The 12,562-nt window shown below is 49.1% G+C and overlaps 1 pseudogene; it reads left to right on the top strand.

The window, feature by feature from the left end:
- The first annotated feature begins 9,964 nt into the window (after positions 1–9,964).
- Positions 9,965–10,791, top strand: LOC113187488 (small ribosomal subunit protein eS6 pseudogene; annotated as a pseudogene).
- Positions 10,792–12,562: the final 1,771 nt, after the last annotated feature.

The raw sequence follows: 12,562 nt of genomic DNA, 5'->3' as shown, positions 1-12,562 counted from the left end.
GCTCCAGGGTGAAGAGGGCCTAGGAGGGATGGTCCCTGCTCAAGGGTGCAGGCTGCTGGGGCCACTCTGCAGACGGGGACTCCCCCCACCAGGGGAGTGAGACTTACTCACTTTTTCACTCCCGATAGCTGTGCCCACTGAGTGTCCACTGTTTTTGTTATTCTGTAAAAGGCAGGCTGAGATGTTGGGCCTGCAGCTGGCCCCTTTGGGTTTAGAAACATCTCATATCTGTGCCCAGGAGCACCTGCTGCCCTGAGAGCAGCACCCAGAGGGGTCAGCAGCCTGGGTCAGTTATTTCCACTGTGTGGTTTTCATAAGAATAAGTCCCGGTTTGACCCATATTTTTCAATTTAACCAGAAAAATGGAGGTTAATTTAAGGAAAGAAAATACTGCTGTGGTCGTTCACCCAGAGTCCAAGGGAAGGCCAAAATCCAGAAGAGGGCTCCCAGGGGCAGGAGTTGTGCACAGGTGGGTGGCCGTGTGAGACAAGGCATATGTGCCCATTCCTATTCCCCCAGGTCCTGGCCGTGACGCCCCCTGCTGGCAGGCCAGTGCTCCACCCACCCTCCCCATTAGGAAGGCCCCAGTCACAGGGAGAGCGAGAAAGGCTTCAGCTGGAACACTCCCGTGATTTAGAGGAATGTGAAGAAAAGACCTCAAGTTTAGAATTGTGTGTGTCCTGTGCCTAGAAACCTATACAAACTTCCAAAGGAAGGAAGGGGACCCTTGGGCCAGGGCCAGTGACTGATATGGGTCTTCTCTTCTGTAGCACAAGATGCAGAGAACAGGAGCAGGTCACAGGGAAGGGGTGTGAGCCTTGACAGAGGTCAGCCAGCTTGCCAGGGCCACAGCGCACCTGTGCCTTCAAGCCCCGAATGGGAACCAGATCTGCTATTCCCAAACCTCCCCCTTTCCTGCCCACCACCCCACCCAGTTCATACAGAACTACAGCTCAAAGAACCAGACAACCTACCCTGCCCCCCCCCCCATAGTGTGGGCCTCCTCAAGGGCTGGGATGGTGGCCTGGTCCTCACAGGAAGACCTGAATGGACTCTCACTTTGGGCCAGCATAATCTCCCTGTATCTTACTCTGTGGTTGGTGCACGGGAAGTGGGCAGGACCCCTGGGGGTTTCTTTCCCAGCCTTCGCGCCAGCCCCCTTTCCCTTTCTGAAACAGAATTCCACAGAGGAAGACCGTCAGTGATGGCTTAGCATATCTGAATCCCAGCCGACAACTGTGATGGGGACCACCAACAGGGGCCTCTCGCCCCACACAGGCCTCTCACCTCCTAGCAACTCTGCAGAGCACCAGTGATCGTCCACTTGAGGGCAGACTGGGCAGCTCCATGGTCACCTGCAGGTGTGGAAGTCAGGACCTTCCCTCCTGTCCAAGCTGCAGGATGCAGACCAAGGTGTAAGTTGCTGGGTTCACAGTGGGGCAGGATCTGGCTGCGGTGCTGGGGTGCAGCAGGCAGAGGGCTGACTTCTGAGCTTGACAGATGCCAACCCTGGGTTCCTGTACCAGCCCTGCTCCCACCTATGGCATTTGGCCAATTATTAGTAGCCCATGCCTCAGTCTTGCAATCATAAATGAGGATCGCAGTTGTCACTACCTCATGGGTTGTGGTGAGCATTGACTGTGACAATTTTTGTGCAGTCCTGAGAACAGAGCCAGGCCCCAGTAAGTGCTTAGTCAGTATGGGATGTTACGACACAGGCCCTTCCCGCACTGAGCCAGTTCTCAGGAAGAAATCCAAGCTGCAAGTATATTTCATTTATGGACTTACCAAGTATCAGAGCCCTTACTGTGGTCAAGTCCCCATGGATGGCTGGAGGCTAGACACAGGCCCTGCCTTCCAGTGGCTTATTATCTGATGGAGAAGGCATACAACATATCAAAAATTGCAACAATTCATTATAGGGGTTGGGAGTTACAGAAAAACAGCCCAGATGTCCCTGTCTCAGGTCTCAGTTTCATATTCTCCTAAACCAAACATACATACAGCAAAAATGGTGGAGATAGTCAAAGTATGGCCTTAGAACCCCCAACTCAACCATATCAGCTTCTGGGTTTCCAAGTTCCCTCTCCAACTTGCCCACTTGGCAGGTGGGGGGAGTGGTGCTGCAACTGCCAGGTCACATGTGCAGGAGCCCCAGGACAGAGGTGGGCTGGCCACATGCAGGTTAGGCAGGGTCAGGGCATTAAGGAGCAGGTGGCAAAGCCCAGATAGTGACGTTGTATGTTAACAAGATAATGCTGCAGAGGGAGCCAGGTGGCAAGCACAAAGTAGTGCTCCATGAATGACATCCTCACTGGCAGCTCCCGGAATCTGCAAAGGACACTTTCAGCACCCTGGAGAGCTCCCCTGCCGCTGGGTCCAATCTCATTACTGCTCACCACTGGGGGCCATGGCCATCTCTACCAGGGGCTCTCAGATGCACAGGTCCCAAATCTGTGCCTTTGTCTTAGTAACTATGGTTTCTGGGTAAACTAAGAAACCACATGCCCCACTTGAAGCAGATCACCATCCCATCCCACAGGAAGGGACAAAAGATGGTGTGCCGTGGCCATTAAGTGGCACTGCCAAGCCTGGAAGCACACTTAGGACTTCTGTTGGAGCTAGAGCCTCCAAAGGAGACCCCAAACCACCTGGGGTCAGGCAGGACATGGGCCAGGTCAGCTTGGCCCCTGTTAGGTGGCCACCGTGTCCTCTTTTCGTACTTAGCTCCTCTGCTGTAGCACCAGAGAAGCGTTTGTGTGTGTGTGTGTGTGTGTGTGTGTGTGTGTGTGTGTGTAACCAGAGGGAATATTTTAATACATTTTACTTTATTTCTCCATATTCTAGTATTTTAAGTAAAAAAAAATCAAAATAAATGTGCTTATCAAGTTAAGGCCATCCTTAGCCCTTTGTTTTAGCTTCCTTATTAAAATAAAAATCCTTCTGAGTGGTTTCTTAGTTTACCCAGAAACCATAGTTACTGAGACAAAGGCTCTTGGGCAGGCTGCTGGGATATTTTTCTCAGAGGCTTTTTGTTCTTGTTGAATTTCTCCTGCAGGATTTATGCTAAATTGCCTCTGCCCTAAATAGAGCCACACAGAGGGCTCTGCGTCAGCAAGTGCGCCACCACGCGGACAGCACTGCCTAGCGAGGACCTCGGCTACAAGACACAGGAAAGTGACAGAGCCCGAGAGGCTGTTGTTCTTGTTTGTTTTTAAGAATGGAGCTAACAGCGCGGCAGAAAATCAACGGATAGCAAAGACTGAAGACGAAAAAGAGTCCATCCAGTAAGGTCTCCATGGGCACAGACCTTCTATGCTCAAATCACAGGGGACAGTGACTTTTAGATCATTGGCTTTTCAGGCAGGATTTTGTTTCACAGAGAACCCTGCTCCACCACTCTCTGCACCTGTTGCCTGGGGAAGGTCACTAGACCTGTCTGAGTCGGCCTCCATCTGTGAGGTGGGCCTGGCCCATGGTGAAGATCACACAGGGAGGATCAGGCAAAGGGGACGGTGCCATTACTTATGACAGTGCTGGCTCCAGGAGCAAGGGCCTGGGTTGCACTCCACACACATTCTTCTGTGCCCTGGAGTCTGTTAGGCACAACCACCCAGTGGCATGACCTCTGCATGTCAGACACCCATAAGTTACAGCAAACCCCTGAAACCAAGCGCCACTTTGCTGGGACACACATGGAGAGCTCTGAGGGAGGCTGGTGTGGAGGAGACGCCCCCGCCTGTCAGACTTGACTCTCACCCTTCTCTCGGGGGAGCATTATGGCTAAAAGTGTGGGTTCTGGACCCTGAATGTGTGGGACCCAACACCAGCCCCATGGATTGGTTGCTCATTATTGGCCACACACATCACCTGAGGCCCTCAGTTTCCTCTTTAATGAATTAGGGAGAATTCCAGACCCACTGCGCAGGGCCACGTCTAGATCTGTTCACCCCACTCCTCTCTGCAGAGCGCCTGCTGTGTGCTAAGCACCGTGGACATCAGCATGCAGAACAAATATCCCTGGCCGCTGGAGTTTACATTCTGGGGAGCAGGAAGGAGGCAGTGAAAACATGAAGTCCTCCAGGCAGTGCCTGGCCTCAGCAAATGTTAGCTGTTATTTCAGAGGCATTTTAAATTGGCACATTTGTAGCTGTCTATCACTGGAAATGTCAAGAGTTGACTGCCATCAACTTCCTGACCCCACCATTCAGGAAGGAGGCAGGGCAAGGACTGTGACCTCACTGCACACTGGGGAGGGAGGAGGTGGCAATGGAAGCCATGGCTTATAACCCCCACCCCCCACGTGTAGATGGGGAAACTGAGGCAGGGGAAGCAGAGTGATGGTGATCCAGAACCATGCAGGCAGGGAGGGGCCAGGTGAGGTCTTGAACCCAGGTCTCCTGACTGCCAGCCCCAGGCTTGTCCCCTGCACCACCTACCACAGTAGGTGCCTCTTCAAATGTGACCCCATCAACCAACCGTGCCCCTATTTAACAAGCCACAATATGAAAACACCCCAGGGCCAAAACGACCCCAAGAGTAAGGAAAGACAGGAAAGAACCCACAGCTTTCCCTAGGGCCACCTAGGAAGAGGAAGTAGGCAAACAGCCAGGACCAAACCCAGAGCTCCAGGATGTCCTGGCCTGTCCCCTTTCTGTATCCGTGTGGCCAAGCTTGGTCTAGACCTCAGGGCCCATCACTCACCTGTGCTTATTTTTCAGTGGATTCTTTGCTTTGAATCATAACTCATGCGTGTGGCTCAGAACTTCGGTCCCCAGGGATGGCAGTGGAAAGGTAGAGCTGGCCCCACCCTGGCCCTGAAGCTCCCAGATCCCTTCCTGGAGGTGGCCTTGGCCAGGGGCTCTTCCTGGGAGTCCAGAACTAGTCTGCACTTCTGTCCCCTGGACAATGGCACACCACTGCCCTCAGGTGTGTCTTTTGCTGGGTCTAGAGCCCTTCCTGCGCCAGCACATCCCCAGCTGCCAGCATCCCAGTAAAGGCTGTACCATCTTCACCGTGTGCATAGGCCACAGTGTGTTAGCAGCCCCCGGGGTGGCCCCAGAGGTCGCTCCTGGTCTCACACAGGTGCACTTCATGTGTGTGCTGAGCTCTCTATGAATGAGCTTGCCAGGTCAAGCAGCTCCTATGTTTGTGGTCCAGAGGGACCTTTCTCCAGGGCTGGGCCCTGTCATTACCCCCAGCAGGCTGGGGCTCCCAGGCGAGGTACCACTGCTTCCCTCTGCTCACATCATCTTTAGCTCCCTCTTCCTGGGGCAGAAAGCCCAGGCACCCTAGCAGGACATTCAGGACTCTGGAGGACCAGGCCTCAATTCCCCAGCCTCACACTCATCCAGCCATATAATCAACTCTGAAAGGTAGTGATCGAAATGTGTGATCATCAGGCCCTTTATATATCTTCTCCCATTTAATCTCAATCTTGACTCTTATTACTATGAAAACATCCATTTTACAAATGAAGAAACAAGTCCACAGAGTTCAATGATTTCCCAAGTGTCCACAGCAGGGGAGGGGCAGACGGGACCCTCTACATTGGCCTGCTCTCTTCATCTCACCAACAAGTAGAAATCCTCTCTGATCAAGCCCACCCCAAAACCTTCACCCCAATGGGACAATCCTCAGATCTCCCTATGTTGACCCTTTTCCTGGGGTCCAGGCAGGAGGATCCCACTGGTAGACTGCCCCTGGCTGGTTCACTCATACCGTAGATAGACAGAAGAATGAACTGCCCGGCCCCAGGCAGGGGCTACAGAAACAACACCACGTCTCAGTTCCACCAGACGTAGGACTACTGTGATTTCTTTGACCAAAACTCTATTGTCAGTGCTCAGGAGTGCTTCATGACTTGGCCAAGATGACCAATTCAGAGAGCAGCACCTGGAGCCCAGGCCTCTGGACCACTGGACAGTACACTGGTCACACCTATGACTCAGATGGCTTTGGGGCCTGCTCTGACAACCTGAGATGGGATTACTAAAGGGAGTGGTGATGGGATTAAAAGGCCAGAAAATAACCAAGAACTGTTCTTACTCTACCTTCAAGGTCCACCTGGAACCTGAGAAAATTGTCTTTGAATTCAACTTTGGGCTGAAAGGCCACCAGCCCTCTGACAACAGGGGCACATGGTTAGATTTCCCCTTAAATATGCTGCAAGCATAGAGATCAGGATTGGGGTTTTCTGCATAATGAGTTCTGGGCAGGAACCTGACCTTTCCAGCTCAGTTTCAACATCTGCATGGTTGGCGCCACGCATTGACCCGATCGTGGTTTGAATTTAATTTGTGCCCTTAAAGACCTGTGGGGCCAGGCTCAGGTCAGTGAACGACTACTTCAGGTTCTCGCTGGGCTTTGGGACAGTCCCCTCCGCCAGGTTCTTGTTGGTGTCACACGGGACAGGTGAGCGCAGTTGTGCTGAGGGCATGCCCAAAGCACCTTATCAAGCGCTACTCTTAGGACGAGAGTGGCCTAGATTGCGCTTTGCCACCCACTCAGAGCAGCGGCGTCACCAGTGTGCAGCCTGGATATGCCGGCCAGTCCCCACCTGCTGCTGCCGTGGGCGGCTCTGGGCCGCGGGCAGGAGGGGCGCTGCCCCAAGTCATGTACCAGGCACCTGCGCCACCGGCCAGGGCACAGGCCTGCGTCAGTGCCCGGGCCTAGAGAGATCCCAGGCATCCGCACCGGGCCTGGGGCTGGGGGCCCGGGACACCTGAGCCCTCTCGGGAACCACCTCGCAACGCTGGGGAGCCGGAAGCGAGGCACAGAGGAAATGGGGACGCAAGTCCAGCCACTGACCCGCGGCCTGGCCGCTGTCCCGCTGCACGTCGCCAGCCTGCCGGGGCTGCCACCCCATGCCCGGTGAGTGGGGCCCCCAAAGATCCCGGCTGCGGCCCGTGAGCTGCGGCTGGGGGTCGCGGGTTCCGGCCACGGGGGTCAGGGTCGCGCGCAGGGCGGGGTGAGAGTAGCGCCCCGAATCCTTGGCTCCTGGCTTTGCAAACAGCCAGGGGCGGGGCCTGAAAGGCGGGCAGATTGCGGGCGGGGCCAGGCTGTGGGCGGGGCCTGGGATTGGAAGCCCCGCCCCCGCCGGCTGCTCACCTGGGCCATTCTAGCCCTAAAGTGCTGCTACAAAATGCTCCCAGACAGGTGGTGGCGAGGAGGATGCCGTCTAGTCTAAATTCTTCACATGGGCCTGAATAGATTCGGATTCCCAAAAATACACCGTACATGATCGCTATGGCGAAATTAGAAAATCCTGCCAACCACCACCTTCATATTAAAAAACAAAGTTAAGGGGCTGGGCCTAGGGCTCAGTGGTAGAGGGCTTGCCTTGCATGTGTGAGGCACTGGGTTCGGTCCTCAGCACCACATAAAAACAAATAAAGCAAAGGTGAAACATAAAAATAAATAAAGCAAAGGTGAAAAGAAACAGAATTAATATACTTTAAATGGAAGTTTAAACATTTAGAAAAAACCTCAAGCTCCACCTTGGCAGTGCTTCCCTGTTTGCATATTAACTCCCGTGGTAATTTTTGAGGTTGCCTATGTGACGCCTGGTTCCCTGGAGCCAGACGGTCTGGGTTCATCAACCTACCCCTCCTGAGTGGCCATGGGCTGGTTACTTCACGTCTCTGGGTCTCACTTAACTCTGTTAAGTGGGGCTAGTAATCCGGCCCAGATAAGAGGATTCTGGGATTAATGAGTTTATATTCCTAAAGTACTTAGGAAGCATTCACGAATTACCTTAGCTGTTATTACTGAGATCTCCCTCCACAGTAATTACATAATAGCATAATTCAGCCACATCATACTCCCCCAAAGCTCTCCACTTCATTCCCTTGTTTACTTTTGTAGTTGTTGTTGTTTTGTTTGGTGCTAGGAATTGAACTCAGGGGTGCTTAACCACTGAGCAACATCCCCAGCCCTTTTTATCTTGTTTAAAAAATTTTGAGAGCTGGCGTTGTGGCTCAGTGGTAGAGTGCTTGCCTGGCACCTGTGAGGGACTGGGTTCTCAGCATCATAGAAAAATAAATAAAGCATACAATTTGATGTTTAAAAAATATTTTTTGAACAGGGTTTCACTGAGTTGCTTAGGGCCTCACTAAATTGCTAAAGCTGACTTTGAACTTATAATCCTCCTGCCTCAGCCTCCCAGGATTATAGGTATGTGCCACTGTGACCAGCCCTTCTTTACTTTTTAAACCAACCAACATCTTCAGCAAATGAGTTACTAAAGCTTTCTGTTCCTCAGTTTCCTTCTCAATAGAATAGAGTAGTATTTAAAGCTTCCCAGGGATGTTTGAGAGTCAAATGAGACGCTGCAAAGGGTGAATGAGTACAACAGGTCAATATGATGGGTATCACCTGGTCAGTAAGAACCAAAACAATGGCTGTTATCACTGGGTGTCCTCAGATGCTCAAGGGGTGTCCCAGGGCTGAGTCAATCTGGGCTGGGCCTCCAGAGCAGGAGAGAGCCCAGAGGGCTAGTGCACCCAACCCTTTCTTCAGGGAAGCAAAAGGCCCAGGAGAGGCCCTAACACTTACCACATGAAGCTCCTTCTACCTGCGCACACATCTTCTCAATTCTCTACTGCTAAGTGTGGCAAAGACACACTGAGATCCACCTACTCACAATTATGAGCAATTAATAAATAAATAAGTAAATCCTTGAGAATCCTTGAGAAAGATAAAAGAACCTTCAAGTTCCAAAATAAAAGAACCTTCAAGTGAGACTCGTGCTCTCCTACATCAGCCCCACAGAAAGCCACTGGGAGCGAATCAGCATGGTAAGGACATGCAGATGGACAAATAGATGAGGACAGAAGATGGAGCCAGAGTTAAACTGAAACGTGTTAGATTAATGTATGACAAACATAAACCTCTGCTCAGTGAAAAAGAATGAATTAATAATACTACGGCTGGCTACGGGCTGGCCATCTGAAAGGGGAAAATGAACTCCACTGTATTCCAAATATACAAGTAGACTCTGAAGACCTAAATGTAATAATAAGTATCTTGTAAGGACAAGGAAGCTTGGGGTCCCACAGTGTGGTCATGTGGATTTGCTCAACTGATGAAAACATGGAAACAGGGATTATTTACAACAATCTTAAAATGTGTGGCTAAATTCACAGGAAAGTCCAAGGATCAAACCTCTTCCCCCAAAGAGGAAAACCCAGCACAAAGAGTGGCTATGAACATGGAAATACGACCTTGCTAATTAACCAGCTACAGGAACCTCAGATTGGAGGGACGAGTCCTGATGAGGACGAAGGACAGAATCTATTTATCTCTGCTGCTTCTGGTGAAAAAACGTAAAAAATAATGGACACAGTCTTTCTTGAGAATCAGAGCAGAGGATCTCTCCAATGTGTGTCTGAGATTCAAATTTATACTCCCCCAAGGTTTAGTAAGATCACTCATGGGCTGGGGTCGTGGCTCAGTGGTAGAGCGATCGCCTAGCATGCATGAGGCGGAGTTCAATCCTCAGCACCACATAAATGTAAAATAAAGATATTGTGTCCACCTAAAACTAAAAAATAAATATTAAAAAAATAAAGATCACTCATGACACTGTTTAAATAGTTACTCGGTGGTAGAGCCCCTGGAGTCCTGAAAAAACGAATGGCAATGCTCTCTTCCTGATGGAAGACACTTTTCTACCCAGGCCTGTCACTTTGGGCCACATCTGAGCTCAATATAAAAATTATTCAACACAAAGAAATAACTCCATGTAAGTGAGAGTCAGCATAAATGCAAACAACAGCTTTAGATCCTCAAGCATTTCTGATAGTAGGCACATACTTCACGGAGAAAAAATAATCAAGTATAAACACATTGGATTTTTTAAAAATTTAAGTGGAATAAAGTTAAAAGACCAAAAGTCAAATAAGATAACCAGAAAAATTTGAAAAAGAATCAAACATTGTGTAATAAGAATACAACACCTCTTTTTCGTGGCGCCTTGTGGGCCATCAGCTGCTCCAAGATGAAGCTGAATATCTCCTTCCCAGCCACTGGCTGTCAGAAACTCATTGAAGTGGATGATGAACGCAAACTTCGTACTTTTTATGAGAAGCGTATGGACACAGAAGTTGCTGCGGATACTCTGGGTGAAGAATGGAAGGGTCATGTGGTCCGAATCAGTGGTGGGAACGACAAACAAGGTTTCCCCATGAAGCAGGGTGTCTGGACCCATGGCCGTGTTCACCTACTACTGAGTAAGGGGCACTCCTGTTATAGACCCAGGTGAACTGGAGAGAGAAAGCGCAAATCTGTTTGATGTTGCATTGTGGATGCCAATCTGAGGGTTCTCAACTTGGTTATTGTAAAAAAAGGAGAGAAGGATATTACTGGACTTACTGATACTACTGTACCTCGAAGACTGGGACCCAAAAGAGCTAGTAGAATCCACAAACTTTTCAATCTCTCTAAGGAAGATGATGTCCGCCAATATGTTGTCAGAAAACCCTTAAACAAGGAAGGTAAAAAACCCAGGACCAAAGCACCAAAGATTCAGCGTCTTGTTACTCCACGTGTCCTGCAACACAAGTGCCGGCGTATTGCTCTGAAGAAACAGCGTACTAAGAAGAATAAAGAAGAGGCTACAGAATATGCCAAACCTTTGGCCAAGAGAATGAAAGAAGCCAAAGAAAAACGCCAGGAACAGATTGCCAAGAGACGTAGGCTGTCTTCTCTGAGAGCTTCTACTTCTAAGTCTGAGTCCAGTCAAAAATAAGAATTTTTATCAGTAACAAATAAATAAGATCAGACCTTCAAAAAAAAAAAAAGAGAATACAACAAATAAAACAAAACCCTTAATTGATGGGTTACTTAGCAGATCATCTTGGCTGAAGAGACAATTAGTTAACTGGAGGACACAGACTGGAAGACATTACCCAGAATACAATTCAAAGTGGGAAAGAAATGAGAAATAGGAAAGAGGTTTGGATAGATATGAGAGTCTCACGTTTTTCTAATTAGTTCCAGAAGGTTGAAATAGAGAAAACAGAGGAGAGGAAATATTTGATGAGATAGTGGCTGAGAATTGTGCATAATCGTTCAAAGATACCGAACTTCAGATCTAGAAAAAAATGTGTGCTAAACAGCATAAATAGAAATAATCTTCACATATGTCAGATGAAATAAGTAGGCACCAGAGGACTCAGAAACAGTAAAATAATGAACACAAACATTGTACAAAAGAATAAAAGGACCATATTTCACCAATTCTAAGATACACCTTTTCCTGCAACTTAACATGTCTGAAGTTGGTGCAGCCTCACTGCAGAAGGAGTTTCACAGTCGAAACTGAGACAGCTCTTTTTTCTTGGTGGATGTAAACTAATGGTGGGACATCTATTCAGTGGTGTCTCAGGATGGAACGGACTGGCCACAGACGTGTCAATAGCAATCACAGAAACCCCACGAGAGAAAACTAATCTGTTCAAGGTGTGAGAAAAAATAAAATTAAGGGATTTTCTGTCCATGAGGAAAACCAGATACACCATTTATAAAAACTGTTTTTAGATATTGGAAACAGAACAGATCAGTGAAGCTGAAAGAAGAAGAGCCAATCAGGCAAAATCTCTGATGACCTGCTTCCTTGCCGGAGCCACTTTCTTGACTGAAGCAGGAGGAGGAAGCAAAGCACAGTGAGGTGGTTTTACTGAGCTGAGAACGGATGGAGGCCAAGGGAGGCCCCTGCAGCTGGGTTCGAGAAGCAGAGGACCAGAGGAGGGAGCTGGGCACAGAAAGCTCTAGGACTCTGCCCTGGGATCCTCTTGAATCTCTGTGTGAATAAGCCAAGCATAGATTAGGTGGCACTTCTTGAGTCCAGGCAAAGAAAAACCATATGGAAGCGAGAAATTGAGTAACTATTGGATCTCTGAAAGATGGAGGAACACATGGGTTCCAGTCAGCTACAGTGGAAAGACCTTGTTGAGTCTCCACAGCTCTTAGCAGAAACTGCCCAGTGGCCACGCCTCAGGAGTAGGGCTGACCTAGCTCGAAGGTGAAAGCAGCCCTAGGACGCACACTAACAGAGACCAAAACTAAACTCCAAAAGCATCAAACCGCAAGGCATGGTGGCACACATCTGTAATCCCAGCAGCTGGGGAGCCTGAGGCAGGAGGATTGTGAGTTCAAAGCCAGTCTCAGCAATTTAGCAAGGTTCTATGCAACTTACCTAGACCCTATCTCTAAAAAGAAATATAAAAAGAACTAGGGATGTGTGGCTTAGGGGTAAGCACCCTTGGGTTCAATCCCCGATTCAAAAAAAAAAAAAGCATTAAACTGATGCAATTGATGCAATTACATAATAATTAACTATCTAATAGAAGTCAAATATTCTTTAAAGGAAGAAAACAAAACTAAATAGTAACACAAAATTCACAATGTCCTGAGTCTACTAAAAACTGATTAGCTGAGGCTGTAGCTCAGTGGCAGAGCACTTGCCTAGCATGTATGGGGCACTGGGTTCGATCCTCAGCACTGCATAAAAATAAATAAAATAAAGGCATGCTGTCCATACACAACTTTAGATCTATAA

The sequence above is a fragment of the Urocitellus parryii genome, chromosome 10, assembly GCF_045843805.1.
Source record: "Urocitellus parryii isolate mUroPar1 chromosome 10, mUroPar1.hap1, whole genome shotgun sequence".
NCBI lineage: Eukaryota > Metazoa > Chordata > Mammalia > Rodentia > Sciuridae > Urocitellus > Urocitellus parryii.
Note: the sequence above shows the minus strand (reverse complement) of the source record. Positions and strands in the feature narration are given on the sequence as shown.